Genomic DNA, 8,873 nt, shown 5'->3' with positions numbered 1-8,873 from the left:
GCAGGGGTGGTGAGAGGATTCACCAGAGACAGTGGGGAGCAGAACAGGCCAACTGACACTGCTGAGGGGAGTAGCTGGTGGGTCAGGAGAGGTCTGCCACGCCATGTGGATCACCTCAGGGGCGGGTATTGAACTCATGGTGAAGTGGCTTGAGCTTCTTAGTGCTGTGCTTTACCCTGCTGCGCACCAGGGAGGGCCCAGTTCTTTCAGTTTTAAGAAATAAGATCTAGGGAACTTCAGGCAAGTGTTCTCAGAGATCTCTGCAGCATTTTCTCTGTAAGCTGTGTGTTCTGATAGCTTTCTCTCTTCGGTATTGGGGGTGTCTACAGGCCAGTAAAGGTGAGATCTACAGGCTTTGTCCAGAAATGGAAATATCTTTATGCAATAGGAACTTCACAGACAATCACTTCCTCCACTGTAAAGAGTCTCTGTGAAAAGTCAGAGAAAGATAAAAAAAATTGCAGCAAAATGACAGATTGCTTATGTTTTATAAGACATACATTTGCTGCTTTACTGAACAAATACTAAGAGATTTTTTGGCTTTACAAATAGCCATAAACCAGATAAAAAGTAGATTTTTTTGAGTTTTTATACAACAGTTTATCACTTGTTTCATAATTAATTTTTTAGTCAATCTTTTTAAAATAATATTTTATTTTTACATCATTTTGTGCATTTTTTCATCTCACTTGTAATCCCCGTGGGTTTCCATCACCAAATCACCCTGTGCCATCACCATAGACCAGTGCATTTTCCTCCCCCACTGTTTTTGATCCCATTCCCCACTCCACCCCCATAAAATGTCTCTGGTATATAGCTGTTCATTATTATTGTTATTTTCTTGCCTGGTCTGTTACACTCCTGTTATGAATGAAAGCATCCGGTGTTTTTCCTTTTCTTTCTGGCTTATTTTACTAAGCATGATCTTCTCTAGCTCCATCCATGTTGCTGCAAAAGACATGTGTTTATTTATTTTTTTTGGTTGCTGAGTAATATTCCATTGTGTATATATACCACATCTTTTTAATCCAGTCATCCACTTTTGGGCAGTTGGGCTGTTTCCATGTCTTTCCAATTGTATATAAGGCAGCAATAAACATGGGGTGCAGGGATCTTTTTGAATCAGTGTTTTTGTGTCTTTTGGGTAGATATCTAGGAGTGGGATTGCTGGGTCATATGGAAGCTCCATGTTACGCAGTTTGAGGAACCTCCAAACAGAAGAAGTAGATATTTTACCATATAGTTGCCCTGATCAGTTTATCTTAATATGAGACCAAACAAAATCCAGTCTTTGTGAATCCTAGCAAGACAGGGGAGAAACTGAGTAGGAAAAATAGGGTGTGATCATTGTACTCTTTCTTTCCTCTAACAGCATTTCAAAATCAACTGAGCTCTACTTGAAAGGCAGAATCTTTGGTCTTTTAGTTTTGACAAAAGATGTCTGATTTGGTCTCTACTTCTGAATTTGCAGATAGGTGTTCTACTTATGGAAAACAATCAAAGGAGAAGTTAATGTATATGGAAGTTTTCCCACACCACTAAGTATTTCTCAGGTAGTCTGAGAATTTAGCTCAATTCTGACACTATCTGCTTGGAGATAGCACCAGATTCCACAAGTTAAGCTTTTTGTTTCCTAGTACTCCCACATCTCTGATGCTGGCTCCAAGCCCAGGCTGCCACCTGGGCTTCTGACCCACCTGACAGGAGGTTCCCATGACACCCTCCTCATACTCCAGTGACTGTTGCAAGCCAAGATTATTATTGTGCTTCTGACCAACTGACTATAAATCAGAGGTTCCTAGGTCACTCTTCTCAGTTCAGTTAACTAACAAGAGCAGCTCACAGAATTCAGGGAAAACCAATTTACTCACTAGATCACGAGTTATTATAACACTGGACATTTATTTGAAGGTTGGGACCCTGAAGCTGAGTGGGCTAGTGGGTAATGGTAATGGAGCGAGTATTTTAATTATCTTTCTGCAAATGTGGTTGTTCTTTTTATGGTGGTAATTCTGCCATTTCTATCCTTGTTGCTTGATCTTGGGAGGTGTGTATGTGATTATTAAAGTCACAGTTTCTGAGGTCAGAAGCTGAGGTAGCTGGGTGATGGTTCATGTTGGAGAGGGCCTGAGAAGGGGAACTACTCTGAATTAGGTCACCCCAAATCCCAATTTCACAACCTTATAGAAAACGGAACACAATTCTCTGGAAATGTCTTGTTGAGGGTTGGCAATGGGTGTAGAATATGATTTTCCCCTGTGGGACTGACTGGATGTGGTCATTGTCAACCTTACTGAAAGGAAGCAAGGGAAGGATATAGGAAGCAAGTCTTAGGGCAGGATAAGTTCTCAGAGGGCGTTCTCCTTTGTTCTCGTGGGTGTTGATACTTTGACTCTAAATAGAAATGGTATTTGAGAACCTCTCTCATGGTTGGAAAAATAAAGTTTACCTGCTTGATGCATGTGAAAGATCAGGCAAACAGAATTCTTTGGGTGACACAATCAGTGAAGCTTTGGGTTTCTTTTCTTTTCTTTTTTAAGATTTATTTATTTATGCATACAGAACTGGAGTACAAGCCAGAGGTGCATGGGCAGTGACAGGCTTCACCAGAGACAGTGTGGGAACAGGACAGGTAGATCAATGAAGTACACTGTGGAGGAGAGCAGCTGGCAAGTCAGGAGAGGTCTGCCATGCCGTGCGGGTCACCTCTGGGGCTGGGGATTAAACTGAAGCAGCTGTGGCTGACTTGCAGTGCTGTGTCCTAACCCATTGCACCACCAGGGAGGGCCAACCTTTGGGTTTCTTTTTTATTACTTTCTATGAACTCTAGCCCCACAAGTCCTTTTCAAAGACCATGGTTTAGTTTCATCATCCACTGAAAGGAATTCAAAGAAGGTGATGGTGGGTTAATTTGGGGGGCAGATGGAAGAGTGGAAACAGTAGCAGCTAGAAAGAAGCAGATCCAGGGAACAGGGAACAGGGAAGCCACTGACGACAGCCAGAGCCTCATAGCGACTGAGGCTGCAACCAGTCAAGAAAACTGCATCATGGTGCATGAAATGATTCCATGGATGTCCCTGAAAAGCTGGTGAAGTGGAAGCTGGTAGGACTGGACTTCTTAGGGCACATGCATGTGAGTTACCATCACTTTTGCATCATAAAGAACTGTTACTTTATTGTGCCATTTAAAATTAGTGATGTCTGGGAATTTGGGGAATGTAAAATAATGCGCTCAGGCTGGGTGACTGGTTTATTCTTGTTCATTATTATTGCTGGAGGAATGGGAACCAAGCCACACACTGCCTGGAAAATGGGAGTAAACCCTGATGGAGAGGAACATTCTGCTTTCATTCTGTAAAATTACAGTCACAGTGTAACACTCTTCATCTAATTAGCTACAAAACACTGACATCAGTGTTCATGCTCTGAATCTCAATACAGGTTGTTCAGTTTGTGCATTCACACCATCTCCTGGATTACCAAATACCTTTGCAAATAGGACAACAGATGTTCCCTCTCACAACTTCAGTGAGGCATCTGCTCAAATCATTCCTCTCTTCTAACCCAGTCAATTGATAAGCCCCTATATTTGTCTTGACATCTGGAGGTTGGCTCTCTGCCTATTCAACAAAGTTGAGTAACACTGGATAATTTCCTGGACTAAGTTGGTATTCAAAGTAAAGAGAGCTGAAAATTATGTCTGAATTCTTCCTAATGAGGCAACTATTAATTTTTCTCATAACCAAACTAGGAGTTTTTTATTTATTAATTAAAAATGAATGGATATTTATATGTTAACAAAGATTTTTATGACTATCTATTTAGGGAATTCTAAACCTATCTTCCTTGGTCCTCCACGCCACTGTTAACATTGTTGAAGAGATGGGTGGGTGATAGTGTGGTGGCTTGTCTTCAGGACAGTCCCCACCAGTTCAGTTCTTCCCTTCTCTACACTTATAAACCATTCCTCATTGAGAGGTCACACCTAGTCCTTCTTATTAAGTTAAGGCTGGCCTGTGATTTGCTCTTGACTCAGAGAATATGGTAGAAGTGACAGTATATTTAGCTTCCCACTTAGAAGAATCGTGTAGCTTCTGTTGGGTCCTTTTGAGTATACTGTTTTTGGAGTCTGGCCACCAAGAAAGAGTGCAATTATCCTGAGACCACAGTGCTGTAAGGAAGCCCAGTCTAGCCAGGTGGACAGGCAGCTTGGGGTAGATGCTCAAAGAGTGTCCAGTTTTTCCAGCCCGGTTTTGAGACTTATGCCAAAAAAAACTTTTTTTTTTTTAAAGATTTATTTGTGCATACAGAACTGAGGTACAGGCCAGAAGCTCAGGGGCAGCGAGAGGCTTCACCAGAGACAGAGTGGGGAGCAGAACAGGCAGATCGACGAAGTACACTGCTGAGGGGAGCAGCGAGCGGGCCAGGAGAGGTCTGTCACCTCTGGGGCAGGCGGGGATCGAACTCATGCGGAAAGCGGCTTTAGATTCTCAGTGCTGTGCTTTAACCCGCTGCGCCACCAGGGAGGGCCTGCCAAAGAAACTTTTAAATGACACACAGTCCAGCTGTACTCTGATTGTAGCCAAATGAAGGGTCTAAAGCTGAGCCTTTCAACCCCTAGAATCTTGAGAGGGGACAATGCATAGTTGATTCACTCCTTAAGTTTTGGGTTAGTGGTTTGTTATGCAACAGGTGACTGGGAGAATTTAAATAAGAAGTAAACTCATGGGATTGTAGTTTACATTTTATTTAAAATTTTGTTAATTTTTCTGATAAATGAGGGCAACTTAAAAAGAAATGCCATAATTTAGGTCTTAGACTAGTATTTGAGTGGAGGGCACTGAGTGCATAGATTTTCTTCTTGGGATCATTCAGATTTGGGGGTAGATGTAAAAATTATATTGAAGAAAACAGGTTAGGGTTCATATTCATGGGAACTGAAAGTGTGAAGTTATTTGAAGGAATACAAAAAAACTGCCCCTGAGCTGCTTCTTCCACCAGCCTGAAATCTCACCCCTCAATTAACTCACTTTTACATCATCTTTACCTAGGAAGCATAGTACCCATATTTCCTGGGGTCCTCCCAACATCAGGACTGACCAGCCGATCTCTGAAGGGGAGTTTAAGGGACAGCTATGGGTTGCAGGCACTCCAAAAGGTCTGAGCATGTGTGCAAGGCCAGTTTCAAGGGGCCTGAGGGTCAGACATTAGAAAGAGGCTGGGGCATGGGATACCTCTCTCACTTTTAAATTCCATTCAGAGCTAGTCTTGCATGAAGATAATGTCATTTATTGTTTAAATATCCTAATATCCTAGATTTAGGTGTGATGTTCAGTACTTTACATGGATTACTATCTCCTTAATCCTTCCTATAAGTAGGACACTGCTAATAATTTTACCATTAATCCTCATTATAAAGAGACCCAACAGGGTCCTCCTGGGTGGCACAGCGGATTGGAGCAATGCACTGCAAAGCCAACAAACTGTGGCCAATTAGGAGTGGATCCCCGCCTTGGAAGTGACCCACATGGCAGGCAGATCTCTGCCTCACCCGCTGCTCCCCTCAGCAGTGAACTTTGTTGATCTGCCTGTTCTGCTCTCCACTCTGTTTCTGGTGAATCCTCGTGCCACCCCTGCACCTCTGGCTTGTACCCCATTTATGAGTGCATAAATACTACTACTACTACCACTACTACTACTACTACATTTTAAAAAAGTGACTGCAGAGAATATGGCGGCCATCTTTAAAAAAAGAGACCTAACAAGCTCGTGTTGTCTCTGGCCAATCTAGACCTCTGATCACCCCGCCTATAAGGCTGATACAGAGCAGCAAACTCGAAGCTTCAGGAGCTTAGTTTTACATGTTCAAAGTCACACAACAAGGAGTCTGGCCCCAGAGTCTATACTCTGCCACTGCAGCTAAAAGTCATTATCAACACAGTTATTCTTTAATAGTTTATAGTAGAAGCCACAAATTGGCAGGCAACAGTCATTTGCTCACAGATCTGTTGTTTGGCATTTATTGATTTTTTGAAAAAATTGAACTGGAATGCCCTTTTCCAGGGCCTCTTCCCATTTACCCTAGTTTTCTTAACTGCTTTTGACCCATTTGAGTCTTCTGTAAGTGTGAAGACTTACAGAAAGTGGGACATTCGGTGGGCATTTGCTTGCCAGGTTCTAAAGTGGACACATCTCACGGGGGTGCCCTCTTTCACTCCTTTCACCCACCACGAGTGCTCTTGTCCACTTTTTGCTCTGGTTTATCTTCTGCGTTATCACCAATCTCTTTTCAAATTCTCATTTGCCTTCACGTGACTAGACTTCCCACTTTTGTTCCTGTGTATGTGTGTATTTTTGTAGAGCGTGTGTGTGTGTATCTTGGAAATTTAGTTGGGTCTGATTAGTACTTCATGTGATTACTTCAAACATTGCCTGTGTAAGTATCCAGTCATCACTTAGAAACCCCCCTGTTAATTTATAAATTATAAGTGAGAGGTATGTAGTGACCATTTAGAATAACTGTAAGCATGCAGAACATTTACTTTTCTAAAATTAGTATTAGAAATCCTAAGTAGATATTACAGATTTTAGGTGTATGTAACATTGTATGTGTTTTTAAAAGATTTAGTATATAATTTTATACATAGTTAGGGGAATTCATTTATATAATTAATCAATCACAGACTCAAAAGTTTTAGGTAAGTTAAAAATGATTGAATCATTTGCCAGAAACATGTGAATTCATAGAAGAAATGCTAAGGAAACATTAGAGGAAAGAACATTTAGATCTCAATAGCAAGATTTTATTTTACAGAGATGAAGATGGACAGAGAATGTCTTTTTTTTTTTTTGAGAATATCTACTTGATAAAAGGAAAAGTGATTGAATTTGAGAATAACCATTAAAGTCTACTAGAATGAGTAGTGGCATCTTTGGTTTCACCAGCTAATGTCAAGCATGTGCACATGTGAGCAGCTAAAGTTCTTTTTTTTTTTTTTTAAAGATTTATTTATTCGTACAGAACTGGGGTACAGGCCAGAGATGCGGAGGGTGAGAGGATTCACCAGAGACAGAGTGGGGTGCAGAACAGGCAGATCGACGAAGTACACTGCTGAGGGGAGCAGTGGGCGGGTCAGGAGAAGTCTGCCACACCATGTGGTCACCTCAGGGGCAGGCGGGGATCGAACTCATGCGGAAGTGGTTTAAGCTTCTTTGTGTTGTGCTGTGCTTTAACCCACTGCGCCACCAGGGAGGGCCTAAAATTCTTTTTTTTTTTAATTTATTTTAAACATATATATATATAGCATCATTTTCATTTTTATATAATGTTTCTTACTCATCCTGGTTATAGTCCCCTTGAAGTTCCCACCACCAGTTCACCTGTGCACTATCACCATCGTCTCTTGTGCTTTTCCCAGCCCTGTTTTGATCCTATGGACCTCTCTCCCTCTGCAGAATACTTCTGGTTGATTTTGATATTTACATTATTATAATTATTTCCCCCCCTGGTCCTTTATTTGGATCCTTTACATTCCTCCTAAGTGTGAAAACATTGGTATTTTTCTTTTTCTTTCTGGCTTATTTCACTGAGCATGATCCCTTCCAGCTCCATCCATGTTGCACAGGAGCTAAAATTCTATCTTTGGGCTTTAAAGATAATATATAGAGAAGAGAGTTCTTATAGCAATTTAGTTTATGATGGGGTCAGGAAGAAGGATACTGATTGTAGAGAGAATTTCTTTTCAGACATTCTAATGGGGGAAGTAGTTAGGGTGGTTTCTGTGCATTCACACTGATGCTGTATATGCACAAATCAGCAGCTGACAAAACATCTGGGATATATTAGGTAACCTCTGCAAATCCCTTCTGACTTGGATCTCCTGGTTTTTAAGTGACTGATTAGCCAGTTCTGTGTGCATGGAGTCATTTTTTTTCCAGCATCTTCTGACTGCCAAGAGAAATTTCATGTTGCTCTCATGATTGAGGTCAGTAATAACAATATTAGCTTAATTGTGGTTAACTGATTCTATATTACTAGGAAAGCTTCTGTAAATATAGTCAGGAGGGAGAATTTCTGTTTTCTTATCCAAGAATGATCTATAGAACCATATAAAATATGTTTTCTTTATCTTACATAAAGAAAAACAATTCAGTATTTTAACTTTTCTTTCTCTAATATCCAAGCCTCTTTCATTGCCACAGTTTTTGCTTTTCTGTACACAACCTTCTCCATTTGTAATGGATAGCTGTTATTTGCTTGACTAACTACTTACCTTCCTCAGAAAGTTCTCTCTCTTAGAATTTAAAGCACAAATATCAAATTGGAGCTGCAATCTTTTTAGAGATCTTACCCCCTTAAACTCTTTATTAGTTCAAGGATGAGCATCTGGTCCATGATGGCCAAATAGGAATTCTTCCCTGTATTTTTAAATTAGTACTAGAGAATCTCAGTTTTTCTTTGATGTCACAGCTGGAGATGTGAGTGCGAGAACTGTTACAGCTATATTTCCTGCTGTGATCCAGCTACTTTTATCTGCCTAAAACTTTATAAGACTCTGTCTTATATAGCCATAAGACGGAGGTAACCAACACTTCAAGGGAAAATTTAGCACATGTGTGGATGTGCGTAACACACACATCTCTCTCTCTCTAATCTGACAGAAGTTGAGTCTTGCTTCCAGGGTCTTGCTTCTTTGGCTTTCCTCTTACTGTAAAAGCTTTCTTCTAAACAGCAAAGAAGGTCATTAAAGGTGAACTTCTGATGATTAAAACTAAAAGTGAAGGCCCTCCCTGGTGGCGCAGCGGGTTAAAGCACAGCACTGAGAATCTAAAGCCGCTTCCGCATGAGTTCGATTCCCGCCTGCTCCAGAGGT

The sequence above is a fragment of the Condylura cristata genome, unplaced genomic scaffold, assembly GCF_000260355.1.
Source record: "Condylura cristata isolate star-nosed mole 26May11 unplaced genomic scaffold, ConCri1.0 scaffold00006, whole genome shotgun sequence".
Lineage (NCBI taxonomy): Eukaryota > Metazoa > Chordata > Mammalia > Eulipotyphla > Talpidae > Condylura > Condylura cristata.
Note: the sequence above shows the minus strand (reverse complement) of the source record.